The sequence below is a fragment of the Triturus cristatus genome, chromosome 5_2 (genome assembly GCF_964204655.1).
Source record: "Triturus cristatus chromosome 5_2, aTriCri1.1, whole genome shotgun sequence".
Lineage (NCBI taxonomy): Eukaryota > Metazoa > Chordata > Amphibia > Caudata > Salamandridae > Triturus > Triturus cristatus.
This window is the reverse complement of record NC_140588.1, coordinates 1,081,262,739-1,081,278,506: the sequence shown is the minus strand read 5'-3', so window position 1 is coordinate 1,081,278,506 and position 15,768 is coordinate 1,081,262,739.

Sequence of the window (15,768 nt, the reverse complement as noted above, 5' to 3'; positions counted from 1 at the left end):
AAAAGTTTCAGCACTTCGTCCATCATCTTGTGTTTGCTTCATTTGCCCTAAGTTGGCAGGGTATGCCTAGACATGGGTTCCTTGCTCACATTGCCACTGGGGTCAAGCTAGCCTTGCTGATGAGGGGAATTACCCCAAAATTGGCCCCAGGATGCTTGTTTCCAGTCCAGGGAAGACCTGGCTTGGCAGTTCGGGCTGGACTGTTCCCATGAGGCACAGGGTCAAGACTGATATGCATATGGCTGGCTCTGAACTGGGGTGGCAAAGGGAGCCAAAGACCGATGATGGATTCAACCCAGGTCTACGAATGGGGATGAGTGTTTGAAAAGTTTCAGCACTTCGTCCATCATCTCCTTGTATTTGCTTTGTTCTCCCTAAGTTGGCAGGGTATGCCCAGATGTGGGTCCCTTGCTCATTTTGCCACTGGAGTCAAGCTAGCCTGGCTGATGAGAGGTGTTACCCCGAAACTGGTCCAGGATGCTTATTTACGGTCCAGGGAAGACTTGGCTTTGCAGTTCGGTCTGGACTGTTCCCATGACGAACAGGGTCAAGAATGATTTGCATGTGGCTGGGTCTGAACTGAGGTGGCGAAGAGAGCTAAAGAACGATGATGGATTAAACCCAGATCTGTGACTGGGAGTGAGTGTCTGAAAAGTTTCAGCGCTCCGTCCAACATCTCCTTATGTTTGCTTTGTTCGCCCTAAGTTGGCAGGGTATGCCCAGATGTGGGTCCGTTGCTCATTTTACCACTGGAGTTAAGCTTGCCTGGCTGATGAGGAGTGTTACCCTGGAATCGGTCCCAGAATGATTGTTTACAAACCAGGGAAGCCCTGGCTTGGCAGTTCAGGCTGGACCGTTCCCATGAGGAACAGGGTCAAGACTGATTTGCATATGGCTGGGTCTGAACTGGACTGGCGAAGTGAGCTAAAGAACGATGGTGGATTCAACCTATATCTGTGACTCGCTGTGAGTGTCTGAAAAGTTTCAGCACTCTGTCCATCATCTCCTTGTGTTTGCTATGTTCGCCCTAAGTTGGCAAGGTATGCCCAGATGTGGGTACCTTGCTTATTTTGCCAATGGAGTCAAGGTAGCCTGGTTGATGAGGGGTGTTACCCTGAAACCGCTCCCAGGATGCTTGTTTCTGGTCCTTGGAAGCCCTGGCTTGCATATGGCTGGGTCTGAACTGGGCTGGCGAAGTGAGCTAAAGAACGATGGTGGATTCAACTCAGATCTGGGACTGGCCGTGAGTGTCTGAAAAGTTTCAGCGCTCTGTACATCATCTCCTCTTGTTTGCTTTGTTCGCCCTAAGTTGGCAGGGTATGCCCAGATGTGGGTACATTGCTCATTTTGCCACTGGAGTCAAGTAGCCTGACTAATAAGGTTTGTTACTCGGAAACCAGTCCCAGGACGCTTGTTTGCAGCCCAGGGAAGACCTGGCTTGGCAGTTTGGGCTGGACCGTTCTCATGAGGAACAGGGTGAAGACTGATTTGCATGTGGCTGGGTCTGAACTGGGGTAGCGAAGTAAGCTAAAGAACGATGGTGGATTCAACCCAGATCTGTGACTAGGGGTGAGTGTCTGAAACGTTTCCGCACTCTGTCCATCATCTCCATACATTAGCTTTGTTTGCTCTATATTGGCAGGGTATGCCCAGACGTGGGTCCCTTGCTCACTTTGCCACTGGATTCAAGCTAGCTTGGCTGATGAAGGGTGTTATCCCGAAGCGGGTCCGAGGACGCTTGTTTCCTGTCCAGGGAAGACCTAGCTTGGCAGTTCGGGCTGGACTGTTCCCATGAGGCACATTGTTAAGGCTGATTTGCATATGGCTGGGTCTGAACTGGGGTGGCAAAGGGAGCTCAAGAATGATGATGGATTCAACCCAGATCTGTGACTGGGGGTGAATGTCTTAAAAGTTTCAGTGCTCAATCCATCATCTCTTTATGTAAGATACCATGATTGTGACTCCCCGAAACGTGGCAAATTTGCCATTAAAGTCCAACCGAAAGACAAGCCTTAAGAGCCGGACCGTGACTTGGCAGGTGATATACTTCGTCACAAACTTGACAGATATTCCGTTTGCCAAATTACAAGTTCCATAGGATTTAATGGGATTTATATTTCGGCAGACAGGATATCTGTCCCCGTTGTGACAGAGTAACCTGTCGACTGAAATGTTTTTTATTTTAGTTTTATATAGTGTAAACTAGACTCGAAGGTAACAGAGAGCTTTACATTAGCACCAGTTCCGCTAGAGACAGCACATTCATTTTTTGTTAGGCACAGGGACATATGTGATTTGCCCAGAATCACAGAATGTTGAGCGCCTCTGCCGAGTCTTGAACTCCGTTTCCCAGCTTTGAGGTCGACCTCTCTAGCCGTTGGGCCACATCCCCCTTCCTAATCTAAATCGGGTCCCAGGTCTTTAATAAACCAAACAATGCCAGAGCGTCTGTGGACGCCCTTACAGCACAGGAGGCTTCCAGAATCCAATTTAAATATATCGTTCCAGCACTCTGCACGTACGTGGTGTCCTTAACCTCTTCAGTGCCCATGACGAGATAGTCTCGTCATGGAGCACGGTTGCGCTGTGCCCATGACGAGACTAGCTCGTCATGAACCCCACCCACTAGTGCAACGCCCGGCACAGGAGGGGGAAAGGGCGTGGCACTGAAGGGGTTAAAAGCAAAGTGCGTTATTTGAAGGAAGCTAAGTGCAAATCCAAGAAGCCACCCATGGAGGCACAGAGATAATTGGATCGCCTGTTGAGACAGAGAAAAAGAGCCCCTTTGCAACGCTTATTCCTGCTTTTACCCAAAAATGGATGCAGCATATTTTTACTCAGCCGCCTTGGACAAATTAAAAGTATCTGAGTAAGGGTTGTCTACGGCGGCGCATTATCTGCATCTCAATGAGTCACCTTGGCTCGCCTTCCAGCCCACTCTCGATTCACGCAGCGGGAGCTGAGAAAATCTGAGACACAGGCTCTATCGCCTGGCACCTAGCCTCTAGGAGCTGATAAAGGAACTAAAACAAGCATTGACAAAGTCAATAGGTCTAGCGCTGGTTACTACCCTTTTGGCTTTATCAATAACCTTCTGGTTACTGGCAATACTAACAGAAATAATTTGGCTGTGTTTCAGTCTCAGAAATCACACTTTTCCTACTGGTGCCGACACTACTTTGTGTGCAGATGTGTTGCTAGTGAAAGGACAGGCTGCCCTCACTCATAGTGTGGTTAGCCAATGGTTGAAGTCGGCTGACCCGTTGCTCTCCATGCTGTAGTGGACGGGAGAAACCTGCAATGACACAACAGACCAATGGATGAAGAGGGCTAGCTGAAAGACCCTAGAAGTAAGTGTAGTATATATAATTTTAATAAAATCAAAAGGTCTTTGCTGACGCCAAACCGACCGAGTCCATTCCATAGCATTCCTCTTTAGTTTGTTTTTTATTTCCTGTTTGCAACTGATAAACCTTATAGGGCGGGCAAAAACAACACAGAAGAATGCTGGAAGCTCCGCCCTACATACCCGGGCTTTTCCTATGGTATTAAGGCAGTGACGTGTTGTGGATAGGGCCGAACTGGGAACTCGAAGCAGCCCTGGCAATTTTGTTGGATCAGCCCTGGGGGGAGGGGGGGCGTGGGGGGATGTGGGGAGGTTCACGTGTGCAGCACTGCCGCTTGTGTTACTAAAGCTGATACTGCAGCCCAGCTGCAAAACCGGTCCCCAGTAAGAAAACCGGCCCCTACTCCTTCCAGCCTCTTGGGGCTTATTTACAAGCCCCTCGCACCTCCGGTGCGTCATGTTGCTGATGCATCTGCAGAGCAACCTGCTGCCTGAAACCTACTAGGACACGTAAAGCCACCGTGCGTGTCTTTATGTGTGCTTATACATATCGACCCTTTTCATGCAACACTTTGCATATTAGGGGCGTGGCATGGGTGTTGCTGTGGGTGTTCCTACACAACACCCATGTCCACTGATGCATTTCCAGATTTATGAGCAATCGTAAACCTGGAAATGCGTCAGAATGCTACATCACCCCGGAGGTGGCGTAGCGAGGTGCAACGAGGAGAAATGTTTTCGTTTCTCCTTGTTTTTTTCCTCTTTCAATGTATGCTGCATTCTACAGCACTCATTAGAAGAGGAAATGACATCAATTGATTGTTTTTGTGCAGGAATGTGCCCCTTCCTGCACAAAAACAATCTCCCCACGATGCAGGCATCCTTAAACTATGGTGCAAAGGTGCCTGCGCAGGCACATGGCAGCAGTTTGTGCGCCAGCGTGGGGAAAAGCACAGAGATGCAACATATTTTTGTAAATATGTTACATCCCTGTGATTCCAAACTAACGCAGCGCGCCCGTGGCACCGCGCTGCGTTAGTTTCTCGTAAATATGGCCGCCAATGCCCAGTATAGCCAGTCTGGCCCTGGTTGTGGGCGATCCTATGACAGAGAGTTTTGGACAGCTGAGCCTTAGCGGAGTCCTCTGTGGCACACTCGGTGGATCCCCCGGTCCCAGTGCTGCTCAACTCCAAATGCTCCTTCACTAATGATCCCTCCCGGCCTCATTGTTGTACTTCCATCATCCCCTCCCACAGCAGCTTTAAAGTGTAGCATGCCTTGAGACTCTGCATAAAATCCATACAAACTCCTTAGGAGTCTTGTTCCAATGATGTCCTTAGAAGGTGGGTAAGATCACCGGTGTGCGGCCGAAAGGTATTCACCAGATATTTCAAAAACACCAACTCTAATCTACAGCTCACCATACACTGGGCTCATCTTAGAGTTCGGAGGACAGGGCACTCCATCTCAAATGCAGCCGTGTATCATGTCCACCAAACTCTCGGTCCACCCGTCTCATTGAAAGATGCACGGACCCTAAGCTTTCCATTGGCGGAGCCCATGTTGGCTCTATTCTCCAACAGCCCAACGGAGTAGGGGATGTCCGAGAAAGGGCATTACACTGCCTGTCCTCTATATGGTGGACATTGTAATGTCCTTTTTTCTATCCTTCACTTCCAGGTAAAACCTAGTGGTGAGGGACATAAAAAACAACAATGACACCCAGTCTCCCAGGGTGTGCGTGGCATTTGTTTTTTTTGTTTTTCAGAAACATTCTTCCTCTTTCAAAATTTGTTTCTGAAAAAGAAAAAAAGATGTAAAGTTATGTGGATGTTGTCAAAACAGACTGCGGCCACCCTCCAAAATGTTTGTACCTTGAAAGGCACTGTTCTGATGGTGATTCTTTCCAAGGTACAGAAATGACCGTTGTGCCGGCGGGCAAGTATCAGTTTGGCAGACGCTAGCCTGACCGGGTGGCTAAGGTGATGTCTTCCTCCACCCTAATGAATAGAGTACCCTCCACCACAACCCTAGCCTCAGATCCAATCTAACTAGGCTTTGATGAGTCCACCGTCCAGTGCCCAAAGTGTCTGATCACATCAGGTTCATCCAACCACAACCCGCAGTGTCTCTATGTTTAACAACAATAAACTCTTGGGCTTATTTACAACCCCAGTGCGCCGCCAGTCAGTCACTTTTTATGATGCTCCGGCAGTGCACCGTGCAGACGCATATCTACGAGGCCACGCAAAGCCACTTTGCGTGGCTTTTCATGGCCTCATGGGTATGGTGTAAGGCAACGCAGCGCATGTCCCTGCATTACCTTACCCATGGGCGTTGCAGAGTGTTTTCCCGTGCAACACCCTTGGGTGTTGAGACATTCCCAGTTTTACAAGGATCAGCATACCTGGGAATGCCCCAAAGCTGTTTGCCTCTACCGGGGAGGCACAGCAAGGAGAAATGTGTTTGCTTTTCCTCGTGTTTTCCTCCTTTTATGTGTGATGCAATATGCAGCGGGAAATGCCTCTGAGGATTGTTTTTGTGCAGGAAGGTACTCTTTCCTGCACAAAAAAGTCCTGCCCACAACGCAGGCACCCTTGTGCAAGTGTGCCTGTGTTGGCGCAAGGGTGCCAAAACTGCACCAGCACAGTGGCATAGGACAGGAATGCACCGCATATCATCACTACGACACATCCCTGCCCTTCCCTTTTGACGCAGGGCAGCACGGCACAGCGACTCGCTTCTGTGCCCCGCGTCAAAAACGCATAGATGAGGCCCTCACTGCCTGCCGACCGCGAGAAACCTAAAAGTGCTAAACGTCACGCACACTTCATCTGCATTACTTTTAAAGTTTCTTATATGAGGAGTTCAACTCAAGTTCAGATCAAACTCCCTCCCAAAGAATAAATAGATTTTAACTGTAACTAATGGGTTGAGTACCCCAGCACCACTCGAGGGTGCTTAGTTTAAGTCCCAGATACCATGGTATGTGTCTCACTGGTGTTTAGGGTGAGATGTTTCTTCCCTTCGTCTTTTCAAACCGATCGGGTCTGTTTCAGGACCGCAGACGTTGTTTTATTCACTCCTTCTTCCATCCATCCTAGTCTTAATAGACTGTGAGGTTTCCGACATCTCGTCAAGCCTTGGCAGCCTCTTGCCAGACTCACAATGCTCTTATACTGTCCAATCATTCCATTCACAAATCGCCAACTGTCGCCCATCCTTCTGGACTCGCTTGCACGTCCCACCCATTCCGGTACCGAGGATAATACACTGATGCTTGAATATTTACCTTTGCTCTGGACTTGAATAAGTTATTTCTACACTAGCTGTACCCGACTGTGTATTTCTTACATTGAGAGGTCATTCTCTAGAAAATAATTCCTCTACAAAATGTATAACTACGTGGCTATTGGCCTGACTCATAAATATTATGGGGCAGTTTTATGTTCCCTGGCGCACCCCTGCAAATCAGCATGGATGCGCCAGGGAAGATGCGTCACGCAAGTGTGCCCTTGCGCCACCGCAGATGCGCCGCATTTACAATGCGGTGCATCGTGGCGCAAGGACAAGCAGATGCGTGACGTATCTGCCGGCGTAAGGTTGGTGCAGTGCTGAAGTTGTGTCGCAAGCGCGACGCAACTTCAGCACTGTTCCAACCTACCCCATACCTAATATGGTGCGTCAAGCCTTATGCCTGCTTCAAGCAGGCGCAGGATTTTGACGCATCAGCGTTGGGAAAGTGACTCAGTGAAATCTTATAGATTTCACTGAGTCACTTTTCAGGGGCGTTCCTGCGACGGAACGCACCCCCCTGCGTGGAACCGCCCACATGAAACCTGACGCAGGTTTCATGTGGCGCAGGGCTTGACACCGTGACGCATCTCCATAGATGCGTCACGATGTAAATAGGGCGCAATGTGGCGCAGGGTTTACACCGCCGCTGCGTCACAAAAGTGACGCAACGGCGGCGTAAAAGTGGCGCAACTGCAACATAGATCTGCCCCAATGTCTGGCAGTCTAGAAAAATAATCTATCCCCAAAATAGCAAATTTCCGTGAAACCCTTAATATACTATCGGGTAGCGTCTGATTTTCCTGTTACTACAGGTGGAGAACCCACAGTCTTTTTGCAACTTGTTGCCCACTGGAGAAAGTTGCTATTCTTTTCATCAACATATCGATCTAAACCAGGCCACCAAAAGGCAACCCGGATGTGTCTTTTTGCTGCGATCATATCTGAGTGTCCTTCATGCGATAATGTTAAAATGTTGATCCCTCAAGCCCACTGGTACTACCAAGGTCTCCAAACAGGCAACATCTCACTAGCCATCCTCGTACCTGGCAGCTAAGACATGGTACAACCCCCCTGCACCTCAGGACCGCAGCATCGCTCTGGCTATCCAGGAAAGGACTCAAGATCTGCTTGTTCGAATGATCACACCACCAAGCTGCAGATAATACTTTTGTTGCGCCTCGAGACCCTCGCGGGTGAATTGTCGTGCTTTATAAATCTACAAGGAACAAGGGTCCCTAAGCGTGACTAAAAGTTAGTGATACTTTGGGTACACAGTGATTATGCCCAGGAGGAATTCAATCAATTAATTAACCAATAGTTTATTTGTGTAAACATTAAAATTGGTTCGTAGGAGTGTGTACCACTACGGGTTGCACCGAGGCAGGTATTGCACAAGCACACAGGCAAAGAAACGAGATTTGTGACATCGAGATTTGTTTAAAATCAAAAACTCACAATTCTTGTGATAACTACACTACTGCACCTAAGAAACAATTTTTGCACAATCCCACGGGTCAGAGTGATTCAGTTGACGAAGTTTTGATCCAACAAACATATGGGATCATCGTCAGGACATTACAATGTTTGCCGTAGGGACCCTTGCTTCTTATAGCTTTAACTACCATCGGTCCCAAGGTATCTTTGGGTTTACCGAAAGACAGACTTTTTAATAAAACATTGTTAGAAATGTTTTTTGATCTCACATGGAGCGGACAGTATGCTGTGAGGTTCTCCTGTCTGATGTGGACATTTCTTGCCAGTTAAATGAATAGGCCTGGGCTAAATTTCCGTTCCGCTCGCGGAAATTGCGATAATTTGACATTTTCGCGTTCCGCGGAGAGCACGAAAATGTCAACATTTCCGCATTCCGCAGCTTAGCGATAATTTGTTTCTTGCTCGCGCTGTAAAATAATACATTCTCGCACGCGCACGATCGCCTTACCTGAATCCCCGCGTTCGCCGACAAGTTTTCCCGATCCGGTCGCGTTCTCCACGAGATGTTGGATTGTTGGTAGCCATTTTTGCTGTCTCGCGACAGTTCGCGCCCGCAGTAACGTCATGCGCCGCGCGATCACGTCTTTCTTCTCGCGATCATGCACTGCGAGAAGAGTGAAAACAAGATGGCCGCACCCGCGAGCAACCGCAAGGGTAAGTTGGCGAGCCGCGACCACGCAGAAAATACCGCGAACGGGCGGGAAAAAAACTTCCGCATCTTCGCGATATTTCCGCGTGTTTGCGGAGATTTTTAACATTTTCGCGATAATTTGCGAAAGTCGCTTTCGCAAATTCCGCCCACCCCTAGAAATGAAGCCAACAAGAGAAGGTAACAGTGGTTTATTTAGTCCACCTCAATGGGGAGGTAACAGCCATCAACTGACAGAAATACGGCACACTCAAAATCCACCCCAACACACATTCTGTTTTAGAGCCGCAACCACTCCTAGGATGAAACTTGAAGCAGGAGGTTACATGATCCTACAGCATGCTACATGATGCTACAGGATAGTACAGGGTGCTACATGATGCTGCAGGATGTTACATGTTGGTACATGATGCTAGAAGATGTTACAGGATGATACAGGATGCTACAAGATGATACAGGATAGTACAGAGTGCTACATGATGCTGCAGGATGTTACAGGATGATACAGGATGCTACACGATGTTACAGGATGCTACATGATGCTACAGGATGCTCTAGGGTGATAAGGGTGTTCCTTGATGCTCCAGGATGTTACATGGTGGTACAGGATGCTAAACGATGTTACAGGATGGTACAGGATGCTACATGACGCTACAGGATGCTCCAGGGTAATACAGGGTGTTACATGATGCTGCAGGATGTAACATGGTGGTACAGGATGCTACAGGGTGCTACATGATGCTAGAGGATGTTGCATGATGCTACACGATGTTACAGGATAATACAGGATGGTACAGGATGCTCCAGGGTGAAATAGGATCTTAGAGGATGCTCCAGGATGCTACAGAATTCTACATGATGCTACAGGATACTACAGGGTGCTACATGATGCTGCAGGATGTTACATGATGGTACATGATGCTACAAGATGTTACAGGATGATACAGGATGCTACAAGATGTTACAGGATGCTACATGATGCTACAGGATGCTCTAGGGTGATAAGGGTGTTCCTTGGTGCTCCAGGATGTTACATGATGCTGCAGGATGCAACATGGTAGTACAGGATGCTACACGATGTTACAGGATGCTACATGACGCTACAGGATGCTCCAGGGTGATACAGGGTGTTACATGATGCTGCAGGATGTAACATGGTGGTACAGGATGCTACAGGGTGCTACATGATGCTACTGGATGTTGCATGATGCTACAGGATGCTACACAATGTTACAGGATGCTACATGACACTACAGGATGCTCCAGGGTGATACAGGGCGTTACATGATGCTGCAGAATGTAACATGGTGGTACAGGATGCTAAACAATGTTACAGGATGGTACAGGATGCTACATGATGCGACAGGATGCTCCAGGGTGATACAGGGTGTTACATGATGCTCCAGGATGTTAAATAACGCTACAGGATGCTACATGATACTACAGGATGCTCCAGGGTGATATAGGATCTTACAGGATGCTACAGGATATCCCAGGATACTACAGAATTCTACATGATGTTACGGGATGGTACATTATGTTACAGGATGCTGCAGGGTGCTACATGATGCTACATGATGTTACAGGATGTTGCATGATGCTACAGGATGCTACACAATGTTACAGGATGATACAGGATGCTACAGGATGCTCCAAGGTGAAATAGGATCTTACAGGATGCTCCAGGATGTCCCAGGATGCTACAGGATTCTACATGATGCTACAGAATGGTACATGATGCTACATGATGTTACAGGATGCTACAGGGTGCTACATGATGCTACAGGATGTTACATGATGTTATAAGATTCTACAATATGTTATAGGATGATACGGGATGCTACAGGATGCCCCAGGATGATACAGGTTGTCCCATGATGCTCCAGTGTGTTACAGGATGTTACAGGATGCTATAGGATGCTACATGATGCTTCAGGATGCTCCAGGATGATACTAGCTGTCCCATGATGCTCCAGGGTGTTACAGGATGTTACAGGATGCTATATGATGCTACATGATTATACAGAACGCTCCAGGATGACACAGGATGTTACAGGATGATCCAGGATGATGCTTCAGGATGTTGCAGGATGCCTTAGGATGCTACGTGATGCTACAGGATGTTACATGATGTTACAGGATGCTATAGGATGGTACATGATGCTACAGGATGATACAGGATGATACAGGCTGTCCCATGATGCTCCAGGGTGTTACAGGATGTTACAGGATGCTATATGATGCTACATGATTCTACAGGATGCTCCAGGATGACACAGGATGTTACAGGATGATCCAGGATGATGCTTCAGGATGCCTTAGGATGCTACGTGATGCTACCAGATGTTACATGATGATACAGGTTGTCCCATGATGCTACAGGATGTTACAGGATGTTACAGGATGCTATAGGATGCTATATGATGCTACAGGATGCTCCATGATGATACAGGCTGTCCCATGATGCTACAGGATGTTACATGATGCTATAGGATGCTATATGATGCTACAGGATGCTCCAGGATGATACAGGTTGTCCCATGATGCTACAGGATGTTACAGGATGCTATAGGATGCAATATGATGCTACAGGATGCTCCAGGATGATACAGGCTGTCCCATGATGCTCCAGGGTGTTACAGGATGTTACAGGATGCTATATGATGCTACATGATTCTACAGGATGCTCCAGGATGACACAGGATGTTACAGGATAATCCAGGATGATGCTTTAGGATGTTGCAGGATGCCTTAGGATGCTTCATGAATGCTACAGGATGTTACATGATGCAGGAGACAGACCGTCTCCTACAGCCTAGCAGTGTTTGTCTCCCCCCATAGACACATACACACGTGTACAAAGGGAAGAAGAACTCTCAACAACACTTAATGGATTTCCTGTTTCTGTAAGACCCGGCGGATGGGAGGGTTCTTAGAAGACAGATTGATGTCTCTGCTTCCTTAGAAGATTCTGCAAATCCCACTCTGCACCCCTGCAAGGTGCCAAGAAACGTGCGCATCTGAAGCAGCATTTACAAAGTCATATGAAGCTACTTGAATTTAATGAGATGGCGGATTTGAAAGCAAACATAGAACACCTGCTGTATATAGGACCTGCAGCAGCTATTCTTGGCCTGGGAAACGGCAGGAAGTCCAAGGAAGTGATGAGCGTAGACCTGTAGAGCAGACACTGGCTTCCGGTTCATCAGAGAATCGAGTTTAAGGCTCTCTGTTTGGTCCACCGGGCCAGCTTTGGCGGGGGTGCTAATGATGGAATAGACAGGTTTAGACATTATATTCCGCCCCGTGCTTTGCGGTCGGCTAATCTTGGTCTTATCTGTACTTCCAGATTCAGACTAGCTAGATGGGGTGGCCGTTCCTTTGCCACCTGTGCAGCTAAGTTATGGAATCTGCTACCAGTGGTGATGTGACTTCAACCGAGTTATGTCCTTTTTAGGAAGTCTCTGAAGTATCGCCTATTTCAGATTCAACAATAATTCGCCCCTTCTGCCGATCATACACACTCTAGTGCCAAGACACCGTTTGGTATTCGAGCGCTTTATAAGCTTCTTTTATACTTATACTTATACTTATAAACAGATGAGACGACTGCCCAGCAGGTACAGAGCCTGTAAGGGACTTGAGTGAGTGAGAGGAGTCAGAACTGGACTCCGACCCTCACTAGCCTGATATTGACCACAGAGGGCATCCGGGCACAGTAAAGGGTCCGACCGGTCCTCGAGGCCAAAGCCAGTAGGCAGAACGTGCAAGTCTGAGCTGAAACACTGCCTGCATTGTTAGCATCCGCTCCGCCGTATTTCTCTGTGTAAATTGGGATCGTGTGAGTAGAATAAAGTACTTTTTACGTGACTGAGATAAAGGCCTGGCTCGATCTTGATTTATGAAGCATGATTCGGTGATTCACTGGGTTCTGAATCTCAGGCCCTAATCTCCTCCTTACAGATTTATAGTGCGCACAGCTGCACAAAAGGGTTTCCCGGCGCAAAGCGACAAGTAGGGGAAGCTAGGTACATCAGATTTAAACAGCCTGGTCTCAGGCCCTTGTGGAAGGCATTTAGTGACCTACAGTTTCTGAACGACTCTGGAAGGGAGTTCCATAGTTTTGGGCCTAAGTGGACAAATGAGATGCCCTTTCATAGAGCAAGGTGAAATCTAGGCCCAGTAAGCAAGGCTGAGTTCAGAGAGCTCAAAGCTCACGTGGGCCAATAGGGCACCACCAAGTCCTGAATGGGGCGTGGTGCTGCTCCAGGTTTGGCTTTGAACTTGTAGCATGAGGCTTTGAATATAATGCGCTTAGAGCTAAAGAGCCAATGCGGCTCGAGAAGGAGATGGGAGACGGAGGCAGATTTAGGAGCCTGGCGCTTGCATTCTGTGCTACCTGTGGCCGATGAAGTGTTGTCTCGTGGGTACCCAGGTGTGACACAGGACTGTAGTCCTCGAGGAAGCCTTGGGCTGCTCCTTCTCACAAGCCTGAGGGTGAAGTGACAAGCGGGTGTACTTGGTGTGCACCTTTGGGTACAATAGTAGGGAGACCCAGGATTGCCTAAATAAATGATACAACTGGGCCCCAGTACCCTCAGTTCGTCGTGTGGCCCCAGAATGGATTCCCAGAGCCTGCTTACCTCATTCTTAGCCATGTCTTGTCTGTGACAGCCCTGGTGAGCTCCAGAGTGCACTGGTGCAGCGCTCTCTATGTGAGACTACTGAAAGATCTGCTCCTTCGCCTTCAAGCTGTAAGGCGCACGGTTGCCCACTTTCTGTTTGGCTCTTGGTCCAGCGGCACCTGTGGTTTGGCCTCATTATTGGCTTTTTGTCTTGAGCACGGGGGGGGGGCTCCGCCGCAATGGCGGAGGAGCATCGCCACACTGGCAGAGCGTCGCCACACTGGCAGAGCATCGCCACACTGGCAGAGAGTCGCCACACTGGCAGAGCGTCGCCACACTGGCAGAGCATTGCCACACTGGCAGAGAGTCGCCACACTGGCAGAGCGTCGCCACACTGGCAGAGCATCGCCACACTGGCACAGCGTCGCCACACTGGCACAGCGTCACCACACTGGCAGAGCATCGCCACACTGGCAGAGCCAGCAGCTAAAAAATAAAACAATATTTGATGATCTTTTCATTTTTAAGCAGCTGGCTCAACCAGCGTGTGCAGGGAGAGGTGGGGCTGGGACCCAAGAGGGGGGAGGAGGAGTGTTATGTGCACTCCCTAAGTGCGCATATGTGTTTGGCCCGCTATCTCAGGCCACCAGAACACACATGCGCACTTTCGTTTCTCCAGCCCTGCTGCATTGAGCAGCCGGGCTGGAGAAACCCCACAGACTTCCAGACCAGAGCGGAGCGTCTTTTCAGCCGGCTCAGGCCAAGCCCCGCACTGCTCTGCAGCGCTGGGATTGGACAGGGAGTCCAATGCAGTCCCAATGCATGCTGGGACATGGAAGAGGAAACACCCGTAGCGACGCGGGTGGCAACTTAAGGTGAGTTTTTTCTTTTTTCTCATACTTTCCCCTGCACCCCCCCTCCCGCCCCACTACCTTTTGTATGTGGCAGCTGCCACTGCTTGAGCAGGATTACTATTGACACCATGGTATCGGCCACTATACTCTTTTCAGCCTATTGCCACCATTCATGAAGAAAAACATTGAACCGTATCTTCTTGAATGTTCGTTCTGCACATTGGTAAAAAAAAAATACACAAATGGTGGGAAGCGTTAAGTCCAACTGGCGTGTAATTCAAAAATAGCAGCTGCAGGGCAAATAATATAGTGACCACACCGTCATACGCTCCACTCAACACGCATGCACAGACGTCACCCAAAGATTACACTGATACTTTCGTTATGGGTGAAGAACTGCTGCAGGTTTATTTCATACAACATAAGTATGACGATAAGTGGGTTATCTTACGGGCGATCCAGGGCAAGCAGGCCCTCGCTGCTCCACCCGCCTGGCGAGCCAGCACGCACGGTGGGTCGATGCCCGGCAGTGTGGCACATTTTTTTCAGATCCTCCTTTGGATCACGTGATCTGTCTAATACTCCCGCCCGTTTTAACGGGGGCGGAGCGTGTTGTGGCACACCCCCGGTTGGTCAGGCCCCCCAACCGCCCGAAGGACTAACGGGGCGCCGTCGCGGTCTTCCCAGAACCTCCTTCGGCTCCCGGACCTTGGCTTGGGCACCCTTACTGTGCCGGACAGGGGTACCCTTACTGTACCGCCTGTCGCAGAGGTACCCTTACTGTACCCTTCTGACTCCAGATCGCCCTGTAACTCCGCCTGCAACGCACGAAAAACATTAAAACATTCCAATAGCGCGCTGCCTCCGCCGCGCAGGGTAAGCGGAAAGGGTGGGAATTCGCGTGGCCAGGAGGAGCGGCGCAGGAAGCAGAGGAAGATCTGAGGTGGTGAGGCGCCTAAAAGGGGGGGTCTAGCCTTGCCCACCCTCGTGGCACGCCTCCCCAGGACAAACCCATTGGGGCCTCCCCTCCCCGAGGCGCGGCCTCACTAGAGAGGCGGAGCAGGGGGGGCGGGGGTGGGAGGCTCCGACGGGCGGCCACTAGAAGGCTGCCCTGCTGATGTCCCCCTGCGTGGGACGCGGGCAGCGGCATATCGCTGAAAGCGGTTGGTTGGAGCTAAGAGGTAAGCTGCACATAACATCTACTTAGTATAGACACATCTCTTCTTAAACCAAGTCAATGAAGCTTGATCATGTGACAGAAAGGTGTTCCTCTGAGGGAAACTTACCTAACGTGCAAGCGTCAGGATCTTCCACTCGAGGAAGCACAGAACGTCCTTAAGATGAAGATATTATTCATGGACACACTCCTAGCGCCGTCAGTCTCACACAAGCCCACCTGCACGTGCCACGATTGAAAATGAGGTTACACTGATAGGAACTGTGCGAGGTACAACCCTGAGCCCTAAACCCAATGGCCACACTGGTGCCTTGGAACTTATCAAG